The following is a 13,763-nucleotide window of genomic DNA, read 5'->3' on the forward strand; positions in this document are numbered from 1 at the left end:
CGCACGTGGGCGGAGAACCAGAGAAAACGGTCATTTTTTAAGGTACACTGAACTCAAATCAGCCCAACCACAATCGACCACAATTTCTACCACAACTACCACCACCACGGCCGCCACACTTACACGGACACTAGATAATATTCGTATAAGTAGCTTCGCACCGTCAGAACCCCGTTAAGTTGCGTGGTAGAGAGAGAGAGAGAGAGAGAGAGAGAGAGAGAGAGAGAGAGAGAGAGACTTACCTTTCTCTGTTGCATATAATGATAGAAAAAGAGAGAGAGAGAGTGTCATTTCCTCTCTCTCTCTCTATCTTCCAAAACTTTAAATATTTCTCAAATACTGCAGCCATCTTCAAACTCACTCTCTCTCTCTCTCTCTCTCTCTCTCTCTCTCTCTCTCTCTCTCAGACACCACAACGTCTCAAATTCTAACGTTTAACTGATCTCTCTCTCTCTCTCTCTCTCTCTCTCTAACGAACATCGAGAGAGAGAGAGAGAGAGAGAGAGAGAGAGAGAGAGAGAGAGAGAGAGAGAGAGAGAGAGAGAGAGAATAACAACAACAACAACAATAATAATAATAATAATAATAATAATAATAATAATAATAATAAACAGTGAACTCCATATGGCAACAGCCTCCCCCAAACGGAGCTCGCTGATTGGCTGGCTGGCCGTGACGTCATCAGCCGCCAACCAATCAGAGAGCAGCTTTCCCAAAATAAGCCACAAGAAGAAGAAGAACATGAATGAGAAGAAGAAGAGGAAGAGGAAGAAGAGGAGGAGGAAGAGGAGGAGGAGGAGGAGGATTATGAGAACAGAGACTCTTTCTGCTGTTGTAGGAGGAGGAGGAGGAGGAGGAGGAGGAGGATAAGAAGAGATTTAGATTATATATACGTAATCTCTCTCTCTCTCTCTCTCTCTCTCTGCGTGTCTTGTCTAGTCTTCAAAGTCTTACGTCTTACAACACCACCACTACCACTACTACTACTACTACTACCATTACCACCACCACCACCACCACCACCACTACTACTACCTTCAAAACAATAATAAAAATACGCAATAAATAATTAACCTCTACAGTCTACAACACAAATTTTGATGTGAGACTATCTTAGAAAAACACTATTTTGACTATGATAGGAGGAGGGTGGGATAGTCACAATTGGAGGGAAGGTGGAGGAAACATGGAGGATGGTCTGTGTAGGTGGAGGAGTGTGGAGGTAACTTGTGGAGGGAGATATGGAGGAAAAAACTAGGAGGAAGTGGAGGTAGAAAGGAGAAAAATGCCAGGTTTTGATGTGAGACTATTTTACAAAAGTACTATTTTTACTATCAAGGAAGGGAAGTAGGATAGTCAAAATTGGAGGGAAGGTGGAGGAAACATGGAGGAAGGTCTGTGTAGGTGGAGGAGTGTGGAGGTAACTTGTGGAGGGAGATATGGAGGGAAAAGTACAAACATTCAGAGGAGAAAAAATTAGAAAAATATCATGGTTTAATGTGAGACTATCTTAGAAAACAACTATTTCAACTATCAAGGAAGTGAGATAGGATAGTCACAATTGGAGGAAAGGTGGAGGAAACATGGAGGAAGGTCTGTGTAGGTGGAGGAGTGTGGAGGTAACTTGTGGAGGGAGATATGGAGGAAAGAATTGAGCCAGACAGGGAGAAAAATTAAAACAAATGTCAAGTTTTCAAGTGAGGCTATCTAGAAAACAACTATTTTAACTATCAAGGAAGTGAGATAGGATAGTCACAATTAGAGGAAAGGTGGAGGAAACATGGAGGAAGGTCTGTGTAGGTGGAGGAGTGTGGAGGTAACTTGTGGAGGGAAATATGGAGGAAAGATTACAAACATTTGGAGGTAAAAAAAAAATGAAAATGTTTTTTTTTACAAGACTATCTTAGAAAACGACTATTTCAACTATCAAGGAAGTGAGATAGGATAGTCAAATTTGGAGGAAAGGTGGAGGAAACATGGAGGAAGGTCTGTGTTGGTGGAGGAGTGTGGAGGTAACTTGTGGAGGGAGATATGGAGGAAAGATTACAAACATTCGGAGGTAAAAAAAAAAAAAAAAATAAAAATTTTACAAGACTATCTTAGAAAATCACTATTTTAACTATCAAGGAATGGAGGTAGGATAGTCACAATTGGAGGAAAGGTGGAGGAAACATGGAGGAAAGTCTGTGGAGGAGAAGAAGTGTGGAGGTAACTTGTGGAAGGAGATATGGAGAAAAAAGTACAAACATTGTGGAAAAAAAATGTGGTGTTTGTACAAAACTATTACTTTGACTATCAAAGAAGGGAGGTAGGATAGTCAAAATAGGAGAGAAGGTGGAGGAAACATGGAGGAAGGTCTGTGAAGGTGGAGGTAAGTGAAGGTATAACGTGGATAGAGATATGAAGGAAGAAGTAGAAAGAATGAGAGGCAGACACATGCAAATTCCTTGTAATCGGGTGTGTGGTGACTCCATTACCAGTGCTTGTGACACACACACACACACACACACACACACACACACACACACACACACACACACACACACACACAACACACAAAAGGTGAAAGATCGGAAATAATGAGTTCTGAGTGTTGTGGGGTAACGTGGCTGTCTCGTCACACACTGCACCACAGCAAACACTGAATCACACACACACAAACAAACACACACACACACACAGGAAGAATGGTTCCAGAATTTGAAGGGATGACATATGAGGAGAGACTAAAGGCTATGGATCTACCAACCCTGGAACAGAGAGAGAGAGAGAGAGAGAGAGAGAGAGAGAGAGAGAGAGAGAGAGAGAGAGAGAGAGAGAGAGAGGGGGGATCTGATACAACTTTATAAATGGATCAACGGAATGGACCAAGTGGATAATGAGAAACTGATCCTGAGAGAAGAACATGACACTAGAAGCACAAGATTGACAGGAACATGACACTAGAAGCACAAGATTGACAGGAACATGACACTAGAAGCACAAGATTGACAGGAACATGACACTAGAAGCACAAGATTGACAGGAACATGACACTAGAAGCACAAGATTGACAGGAACATGACACTAGAAGCACAAGATTGACAGGAACATGACACTAGAAGCACAAGATTGACAGGAACATGACACTAGAAGCACAAGATTGACAGGAACATGACACTAGAAGCACAAGATTGACAGGAACATGACACTAGAAGCACAAGATTGACAGGAACATGACACTAGAAGCACAAGATTGACAGGAACATGACACTAGAACCACAAGATTGACAGGAACATGACACTAGAAGCACAAGATTGACAGGAACATGACACTAGAAGCACAAGATTGACAGGAACATGACACTAGAAGCACAAGATTGACAGGAACATGACACTAGAAGCACAAGATTGACAGGAACATGACACTAGAAGCACAAGATTGACAGGAACATGACACTAGAAGCACAAGATTGACAGGAACATGACACTAGAAGCACAAGATTGACAGGAACATGACACTAGAAGCACAAGATTGACAGGAACATGACACTAGAAGCACAAGATTGACAGGAACATGACACTAGAAGCACAAGATTGACAGGAACATGACACTAGAAGCACAAGATTGACAGGAACATGACACTAGAAGCACAAGATTGACAGGAACATGACACTAGAAGCACAAGATTGACAGGAACATGACACTAGAAGCACAAGATTGACAGGAACATGACACTAGAACCACAAGATTGACAGGAACATGACACTAGAAGCACAAGATATTTGATGTTCCCTCTATCAAAAGTCGTCATGTTCTCCACTAGAAGATCTTGTCCTGAGGCGTACGCAGCTCACAACAAATTCTCTCATTTTCCATCAATATTTCTCAAATACAGCTAATTTTTCTGTGTCGTTTTTTCCCATTTGTTTCCCTGTTTCTTCCACGCTGCCCCCACTCACTCAGAATGTTCAACGTGTCAACATATCTCTGCGGGAAACGTCAATCTTGTGCTTCTAGTGTCATGTTCCTGTCAATCTTGTGCTTGTCATGTTCCTGTCAATCTTGTGCTTCTAGTGTCATGTTCCTGTCAATCTTGTGCTTCTAGTGTCATGTTCCTGTCAATCTTGTGCTTCTAGTGTCATGTTCCTGTCAATCTTGTGCTTCTAGTGTCATGTTCCTGTCAATCTTGTGCTTCTAGTGTCATGTTCCTGTCAATCTTGTGCTTCTAGTGTCATGTTCCTGTGTTCTTGTGAGTCAATCTTGTTCTAGTGTCATGTTCTTGTCAATCTTGTGTCAGTGTTCATTTCTCATTATCCACTTGGTCCATTCCTGATCCATTTATAGTTATCACAGATTGGAGTCTCTCTCTCTCTCTCTCTCTCTCTCTCTCTCTCTCTCTCTCTCTCTCTCTCTCTCTCTCTCTCTCTCTCTAGAGTCTCTCCTCATATGTCATCCCTTCAAATAGAAAAATTGATGTTATGGTGTGAGACTATCTTATAAAACTACTATTTTAACTATCAAGGAAGGGAGGTAGGATAGTCAAAATTGGAGGAGAGGTGGAGGAAACATGGAGGAAAAAGTCTACCAGTGGAGGAAAGTGGAGGTAACTTGTGGAGGGAGATATGGAGGAAAGAATACCAGGCGGTGAAGAGAGAAATGAGAAAAATTGAGGTTTTGGTGTGAGACTATCTTAGAAAACTACTATTTTAACTATCAAGGAAAGGAGGTAGGATAGTCAAAATTGGAGGAGAGGTGGAGGAAACATGGAGGAAAAAGTCTACCAGTGGAGGAAAGTGGAGGTAACTTGTGGAGGGAGATATGGAGGAAAGAATACCAGGCGGTGAAGAGAGAAATGAGAAAAATTGAGGTTTTGGTGTGAGACTATCTTAGAAAACTACTATTTTAACTATCAAGGAAAGGAGGTAGGATAGTCAAAATTGGAGGAGAGGTGGAGGAAACATGGAGGAAAGTCTGTGTAGGTGGAGGAAAGTGGAGGTAACTTGTGGAGGGAGATATGGAGGAAAGAATACCAGGTGGTGGTAAAAAATGAGAAAATTGAGGTTTTGGTGTGAGACTATCTTAGAAAACTACTATTTTAACTATCAAGGAAGGAGGTAGGATAGTCAAAATTGGAGGAGAGGTGGAGGAAACATGGAGGAAAGTCTGTGTAGTGGAGGAAAGTGGAGGTAACTTGTGGAGGGAGATATGGAGGAAAGAATACAGGCGGTGGAGAGAAAATGAGAAAATTGTCAGGTTTTGGTGTGAGACTATCTTATAAAACTACTATTTTAACTATCAAGGAAGGGAGGTAGGATAGTCAAAATTGGAGGAGAGGTGGAGGAAACATGGAGGAAAGTCTGTGTAGGTGGAGGAAAGTGGAGGTAACATGTGGAGGGAGATATGGAGGAAAGAATAGGAGGTGGAGGAGAAAATGAGAAAAATTGAGGTTTTGGTGTGAGACTATCTTAGAAAACTACTATTTTAACTATCAAGGAAAGGAGGTAGGATAGTCAAAATTGGAGGAGAGGTGGAGGAAACATGGAGGAAAGTCTGTGTAGGTGGAGGAAAGTGGAGGTAACTTGTGGAGGGAGATATGGAGGAAAGAATACCAGGTGGTGGAGAAAAATGAAAAATTGTCATGTTTTGGTGTGAGACTATCTTAGAAAACTACTATTTTAACTATCAAGGAAGGAGGTAGGATAGTCAAAATTGGAGGAGAGGTGGAGGAAACATGGAGGAAAGTCTGTGTAGGTGGAGGAAAGTGGAGGTAACTTGTGGAGGGAGATATGGAGGAAAGAATACAGACTGGTGGAGGTAAAATGAAAAATTGTCAGGTTTTGGTGTGAGACTATCTTAGAAAACTACTATTTTAACTATCAAGGAAGGGAGGTAGGATTGTCAAAATTGGAGGAGAGGTGGAGGAAACATGGAGGAAAGTTTGTGTGGAGGGAGAATTGTGGAGGTAACATGTGGAGGGAGATATGGAGGAAAGAATACAGGTGGTGGAGAGAAAAATGAAAAAATTGGTTTTGGTGTGAGACTATCTTAGAAAAGTACTATTTTGACTATGAAGGAAGGGAGGTAGGATAGTCAAAATTGGAGGAGAGGTGGAGGAAACATGGAGGAAACTCTGTGCAGGTGGAGAAAAGTGGAGGTAACTTGTGGAGGGAGATATGGAGGAAAGAATAAGAGGTGGTGGAGGGAGAAATGAGAAAAATTGAGGTTTTGGTGTGAGACTATCTTAGAAAACTACTATTTTAACTATCAAGGAAAGGAGGTAGGATAGTCAAAATTGGAGGAAAGGTGGAGGAAACATGGAGGAAGGTCTGTGTAGGTGGAGGAAAGTGGAGGTAACTTGTGGAGGGAGATATGGAGGAAAGATTACAGACTTTCAGAGGTAAAATGTGAAAAAATTGTCAGTTTTGGTGTGAGACTATCTTAGAAAACTACTATTTTGACTATCAAGGAAGGAGGTAGGATAGTCAAAATTGGAGGAAGGTGGAGGAAACATGGAGGAAACTCTGTGTAGGTGGAGGAAAGTGGAGGTAACTTGTGGAGGGAGATATGGAGGAAAGATTACAGGTTTGGAGAGAAATGTGAAAAATGTCAGGTTTTGGTGTGAGACTATCTTAGAAAACGACTATTTCTACTATCAAGGAAGGGAGGTAGGATAGTCAAAATTGGAGGGAAGGTGGAGGAAACATGGAGGAAGGTCTGTGTAGGTGGAGGAAAGTGGAGGTAACTTGTGGAGGGAGATATGGAGGAAAGATTGCAGACTTTCGGAGGTAAAAATGTGAAAAATTGTCAGGTTTTGGTGTGAGACTATCTTAGAAAACGACTATTTTAACTATCAAGGAAAGGAGATAGGATAGTCAAAATTGGAGGGAAGGTGGAGGAAACATGGAGGAAAGTCTGTGTAGGTGGAGGTAACTTGTGGAGGGAGATATGGAGGAAAGATTGCAGACTTTGGAGAGAAAATGTGAAAAAATGTCGGGTTTTGGTGTGAGACTATCTTAGAAAACGACTATTTCTACTATCAAGGAAGGGAGGTAGGATAGTCAAATTTGGAGGGAAGGTGGAGGAAAGGTGGAGGAAACTGTGTAGGTGGAGGAAAGTGGAGGTGCAATGTGGAGGGAGATATGGAGGAAAGATTGCAGACTTTCGGAGGTAAAAATGTGAAAAAATGTCAGGTTTTGGTGAGACTATCTTAGAAAACGACTATTTTTACTATCAAGGAAGGGAGGTAGGATAGTCAAAATTGGAGGGAAGGTGGAGGAAACATGGAGGAAACTGTGTAGGTGGAGGAAAGTGGAGGTACAATGTGGAGGGAGATATGGAGGAAAGATTGCAAACTTTGAGAGGTAAAAATGTGAAAAATGTCAGGTTTTGGTGTGAGACTATCTTAGAAAATGACTATTTTGACTATCAAGGAAGGAGGTAGGATAGTCAAAATTGGAGGAAGGTGGAGGAAACATGGAGGAAACAGTCTGTGTAGGTGGAGGAAAGTGGAGGTAACTTGTGGAGGGAGATATGGAGGAAAGATTGCAGACTTTCGGAGGTAAAAATGTGAAAAAATGTCAGGTTTTGGTGTGAGACTATCTTAGAAAACGACTATTTCTACTATCAAGGAAGGAGGTAGGATAGTCAAAATTGGAGGAAGGTGGAGGAAAGATGGAGGAAACAGTCTGTGTAGTGGAGGAAAGTGGAGGTACAATGTGGAGGGAGATATGGAGGAAAGATTGCAGACTTTCGGAGGTAAAAATGTGAAAAATGTCAGGTTTTGGTGTGAGACTATCTTAGAAAACGACTATTTTTACTATCAAGGAAGGGAGGTAGGATAGTCAAAATTGGAGGAAGGTGGAGGAAACATGGAGGAAACAGTGTGTGGTGGAGGAAAGTGGAGGTAACTGTGGAGGGAGATATGGAGGAAAGATTGCAGACTTTGGAGGTAAAATGTGAAAAATGTCAGGTTTTGGTGTGAGACTATCTTAGAAAACCACTATTTTGACTATCAAGGAAGGGAGGTAGGATAGTCAAAATTGGAGGAAGGTGGAGGAAAGGTGGAGGAAGGTCTGTGTAGGTGGAGGAAAGTGGAGGTGCAATGTGGAGGGAGATATGGAGGAAAGATTACAAACTTTTGGAGGTAAAAATGTGAAAAAGGCCAGGTTTTGGTGTGAGACTATCTTAGAAAACAACTATTTTGACTATGAAGGAAGGAGGTAGGATAGTCAAAATTGGAGGAAGGTGGAGGAAACATGGAGGAAAGTCTGTGTAGGTGGAGGAAAGTGGAGGTAACTTGTGGAGGGAGATATGGAGGAAATTTGCAGACTTTGGAGGTAAAAATGTGAAAAATGTCAGGTTTTGGTGTGAGACTATCTTAGAAAACGACTATTTTTACTATCAAGGAAGGGAGGTAGGATAGTCAAAATTGGAGGAAGGTGGAGGAAACATGGAGGAAAGTCTGTGTAGGTGGAGGAAAGTGGAGGTAACTTGTGGAGGGAGATATGGAGGAAAGATTGCAGACTTTGGAGGTAAAATGTGAAAAATGTCAGGTTTTGGTGTGAGACTATCTTAGAAAACTACTATTTTAACTATCAAGGAAGGGAGGTAGGATAGTCAAAATTGGAGGAAGGTGGAGGAAACATGGAGGAAACTCTGTGTAGGTGGAGGAAAGTGGAGGTAACTTGTGGAGGGAGATATGGAGGAAAGATTGCAGACTTTGGAGGTAAAAATGAGAAAAATTCAGGTTTTGGTGTGAGACTATCTTAGAAAACTACTATTTTGACTATCAAGGAAGGAGGTAGGATAGTCAAAATTGGAGGAAGGTGGAGGAAACATGGAGGAAAGTCTGTGTAGGTGGAGGAAAGTGGAGGTAACTTGTGGAGGGAGATATGGAGGAAAGATTACAGACTGGAGGAAAATGTGAAAAATTGTCAGGTTTTGGTGTGAGACTATCTTAGAAAACTACTATTTTAACTATCAAGGAAGGAGGTAGGATAGTCAAAATTGGAGGAAGGTGGAGGAAACATGGAGGAAAGTCTGTGTAGGTGGAGGAAAGTGGAGGTAACTTGTGGAGGGAGATATGGAGGAAAGATTCAAGGCTGGTGGAGAGAAAATGAAAAAATGTCAGGTTTTGGTGTGAGACTATCTTAGAAAACTACTATTTTAACTATGAAGGAAGGGAGGTAGGATAGTCAAAATTGGAGAGAGGTGGAGGAAACATGGAGGAAAGTCTGTGGAGGAAAGTGGAGGTAACTTGTGGAGGGAGATATGGAGGAAAGATTCAAGGCTGGTGGAGAGAGAAATGAGAAAAATTGAGGTTTTGGTGTGAGACTATCTTAGAAAACTACTATTTTAACTATCAAGGAAGGGAGGTAGGATAGTCAAAATTGGAGGAGAGGTGGAGGAAACATGGAGGAAAGTCTGTGGAGGAGGAGGAAAGTGGAGGTAACTTGTGGAGGGAGATATGGAGGAAAGAATACAGGGAGGAGAGAAAATGAAAAATAAAGGTTTTGGTGTGAGACTATCTTAGAAAACTACTATTTTAACTATCAAGGAAGGGAGGTAGGATAGTCAAAATTGGAGAGAGGTGGAGGAAACATGGAGGAAAGTCTGTGGGAGGAAAGTGGAGGTAACTTGTGGAGGGAGATATGGAGGAAAGAATACCAGGCGGTGAGAGAAAATGAGAAAATTGAGGTTTTGGTGTGAGACTATCTTAGAAAACTACTATTTTAACTATCAAGGAAAGGAGGTAGGATAGTCAAAATTGGAGGAGAGGTGGAGGAAACATGGAGGAAAGTCTGTGGAGAGGAAAGTGGAGGTAACTTGTGGAGGGAGATATGGAGGAAAGAATACCAGGTGGTGGAGAGAGAAATGAGAAATATTGAGGTTTTGGTATGAGACTATCTTATAAAACTACTATTTTAACTATCAAGGAAGGGAGGTAGGATAGTCAAAATTGGAGGAGAGGTGGAGAAAACATGGAGGAAACTCTGTGTGGAGGAAAGTGGAGGTAACTTGTGGAGGGAGATATGGAGGAAAGAATACCAGGTGGTGGAGAGAGAAATATGAAAAATAAAGGTTTTGGTGTGAGACTATCTTATAAAACTACTATTTTAACTATCAAGGAAGGGAGGTAGGATAGTCAAAATTGGAGGAGAGGTGGAGGAAACATGGAGGAAACTCTGTGCAGGTGGAGAAAAGTGGAGGTAACTTGTGGAGGGAGATATGGAGGAAAGAATACCAGGCGGTGAAGAGAAAATGAAAAATTGAGGTTTTGGTATGAGACTATCTTATAAAACTACTATTTTAACTATCAAGGAAGGTAGGTAGGATAGTCAAAATTGGAGGAGAGGTGGAGGAAACATGGAGGAAACTCTGTGCAGGTGGAGGAAAGTGGAGGTAACTTGTGGAGGGAGATATGGAGGAAAGAATACCAGGTGGTGGAGAGAAAAATGAAAAATAAAGGTTTTGGTGTGAGACTATCTTAGAAAACTACTATTTTAACTATCAAGGAAGGGAGGTAGGATAGTCAAAATTGGAGGAGAGGTGGAGGAAACATGGAGGAAACTCTGTGCAAGTGGAGGAAAGTGGAGGTAACTTGTGGAGGGAGATATGGAGGAAAGAATACCAGGTGGTGGAGAGAGAAATGAGAAATATTGAGGTTTTGGTATGAGACTATCTTAGAAAACTACTATTTTAACTATCAAGGAAGGGAGGTAGGATAGTCAAAATTGGAGGAGAGGTGGAGGAAACATGGAGGAAAAAGTCTACCAGTGGAGGAAAGTGGAGGTAACTTGTGGAGGGAGATATGGAGGAAAGAATACCAGGCGGTGAAGAGAGAAATATGAAAAATAAAGGTTTTGGTGTGAGACTATCTTATAAAACTACTATTTTAACTATCAAGGAAGGGAGGTAGGATAGTCAAAATTGGAGGAGAGGTGGAGAAAACATGGAGGAAACTCTGTGCAGGTGGAGAAAAGTGGAGGTAACTTGTGGAGGGAGATATGGAGGAAAGAATAGGAGGTGGTGGAGGGAGAAATGAGAAAAATTGAGGTTTTGGTGTGAGACTATCTTAGATAACTACTATTTTTACTATCAAGGAAGGGAGGTAGGATAGTCAAAATTGGAGGAGAGGTGGAGGAAACATGGAGGAAAAAGTCTACCAGTGGAGGAAAGTGGAGGTAACTTGTGGAGGGAGATATGGAGGAAAGAATACCAGGCGGTGAAGAGAGAAATATGAAAAATAAAGGTTTTGGTGTGAGACTATCTTATAAAACTACTATTTTAACTATCAAGGAAGGGAGGTAGGATAGTCAAAATTGGAGGAGAGGTGGAGGAAACATGGAGGAAACTCTGTGCAAGTGGAGGAAAGTGGAGGTAACTTGTGGAGGGAGATATGGAGGAAAGAATACCAGGTGGTGGAGAGAGAAATGAGAAATATTGAGGTTTTGGTATGAGACTATCTTAGAAAACCACTATTTTAACTATCAAGGAAGGGAGGTAGGATAGTCAAAATTGGAGGAGAGGTGGAGGAAACATGGAGGAAAAAGTCTACAAGTGGAGGAAAGTGGAGGTAACTTGTGGAGGGAGATATGGAGGAAAGAATACCAGGCGGTGAGAGAGAAAATGAAAAAAAGGTTTTGGTGTGAGACTATCTTAGAAAACTACTATTTTAACTATCAAGGAAGGAGGTAGGATAGTCAAAATTGGAGGAAGGTGGAGGAAACATGGAGGAAAAAGTCTGTGGAGGAAAGTGGAGGTAACTTGTGGAGGGAGATATGGAGGAAAGAATACAGGAGTGAGGAGAGAAAATGAAAAAAATAAAGGTTTTGGTGTGAGACTATCTTAGAAACTACTATTTTAACTATGAAGGAAGGGAGGTAGGATAGTCAAAATTGGAGGAGAGGTGGAGGAAACATGGAGGAAAGTCTGTGGTGGAGGAAAGTGGAGGTAACTTGTGGAGGGAGATATGGAGGAAAGAATACCAGGTGGTGGAGAGAGAAATATGAAAAAAAAGGTTTTGGTGTGAGACTATCTTAGAAAACTACTATTTTAACTATCAAGGAAGGGAGGTAGGATAGTCAAAATTGGAGGAGAGGTGGAGGAAACATGGAGGAACGTCTGTATGGAGGAAAAATTGTGGAGGTAACTTGTGGAGAGAGATATGGAGGAAAGAATACCAGGTGGAGAGAGAAATGAAAAATTGAGGTTTTGGTGAGACTATCTTATAAAACTACTATTTTAACTATCAAGGAAGGGAGGTAGGATAGTCAAAATTGGAGGAGAGGTGGAGGAAACATGGAGGAAAAAGTCTACCAGTGGAGGAAAGTGGAGGTAACTTGTGGAGGAGATATGGAGGAAAGAATACAGGCGGTGAGAGAGAAATATGAAAAAAAGGTTTTGGTGTGAGACTATCTTAGAAAACTACTATTTTAACTATCAAGGAAGGGAGGTAGGATAGTCAAAATTGGAGAGAGGTGGAGGAAACATGGAGGAAACTCTGTGCAGGTGGAGAAAAGTGGAGGTAACTTGTGGAGGAGATATGGAGGAAAGAATACCAGGTGGTGAGAGAAAATGAGAAAAATTGAGGTTTTGGTGTGAGACTATCTTAGAAAACTACTATTTTGACTATCAAGGAAGGAGGTAGGATAGTCAAAATTGGAGGAGAGGTGGAGGAAACATGGAGGAAAGTCTGTGGTGGAGGTAAGTGGAGGTAACTTGTGGAGGGAGATATGGAGGAAAGAATAGGCGGTGAGAGAGAAAATGAAAAATAAAGGTTTTGGTGTGAGACTATCTTAGAAAACTACTATTTTGACTATCAAGGAAGGGAGGTAGGATAGTCAAAATTGGAGAGAGGTGGAGGAAACATGGAGGAAAGTCTGTGCAGGTGGAGAAAAGTGGAGGTAACTTGTGGAGGGAGATATGGAGGAAAGAATAGGAGGTGGTGGAGAGAAAATGAAAAAAATTGAGGTTTTGGTGTGAGACTATCTTAGAAAACTACTATTTTTACTATCAAGGAAGGGAGGTAGGATAGTCAAAATTGGAGGTGGAGGAAACATGGAGGAAAGTCTGTGCAGGTGGAGAAAAGTGGAGGTAACTTGTGGAGGGAGATATGGAGGAAAGAATAGGAGGTGGTGGAGAAATGAGAAAATTGAGGTTTTGGTGTGAGACTATCTTAGAAAACTACTATTTTACTATCAAGGAAAGGAGGTAGGATAGTCAAAATTGGAGGAGAGGTGGAGGAAACATGGAGGAAACTCTGTGCAGGTGGAGAAAAGTGGAGGTAACTTGTGGAGGGAGATATGGAGGAAAGAATAGGAGGTGGTGGAGGGAGAAATGAGAAAAAAATTTGATTAGATATTAAGGCTTGGAGGAAAGATGGAGGAAACATGGAGGAAAAAGTCGACCAGTGGAGGAAAGTGGAGGGAAAAACAAACGGAGGAGAGAAAACCACAAACTGGAGAGAAAAACCCACTTTACCTCCGTCTTGGAGAGAATCAATGGACGACAACCACCATCACAACCTTTTCTCTCCACTCTCTTCCTCTCTCTCTGTCACTCTCACTCTCTCTTTCTCTCCATCTCTCTCTCACCTTTCCTCCGCCCCCACCAGCACCGCCGCCGCCGCTGGAGGAAAAGAACTGGAGGGAAATATTTATGGAGACAATTTTCTCTCCGTCTCTTCTTCACGTCTCTCCAAACACTGACATTTTTAGCCCAGCGATCTCTTAACTTTTCTTTACTTTGTCAAGATCGGGTTTATTTATTTGTCTAACTT

General features: G+C 41.7%; 1 protein-coding gene across 6 annotated transcripts in view; it reads right to left on the minus strand.

Annotated features, from left to right (window-relative positions):
- LOC123506273 (focal adhesion kinase 1-like) overlaps nt 1–13,700 on the minus strand; it is a 44,963-nt gene extending 31,263 nt beyond the window's left edge. For 2 of the 6 annotated variants that reach the window (XM_045258218.1, XM_045258235.1), the window contains exon 1: nt 13,466–13,679. The gene's annotated coding sequence lies outside the window, so the exon portion shown is untranslated. Of the gene's footprint in view, nt 1–13,465 lie in introns of all 6 variants that reach the window. The other 4 variants (XM_045258243.1, XM_045258248.1, XM_045258228.1 and 1 more) reach the window with 3 other exon arrangements.
- Between the last annotated feature and the right edge of the window lie 63 nt (nt 13,701–13,763).

Source organism: Portunus trituberculatus, chromosome 2, assembly GCF_017591435.1.
Source record: "Portunus trituberculatus isolate SZX2019 chromosome 2, ASM1759143v1, whole genome shotgun sequence".
In the NCBI taxonomy this organism is placed as follows: domain Eukaryota; kingdom Metazoa; phylum Arthropoda; class Malacostraca; order Decapoda; family Portunidae; genus Portunus; species Portunus trituberculatus.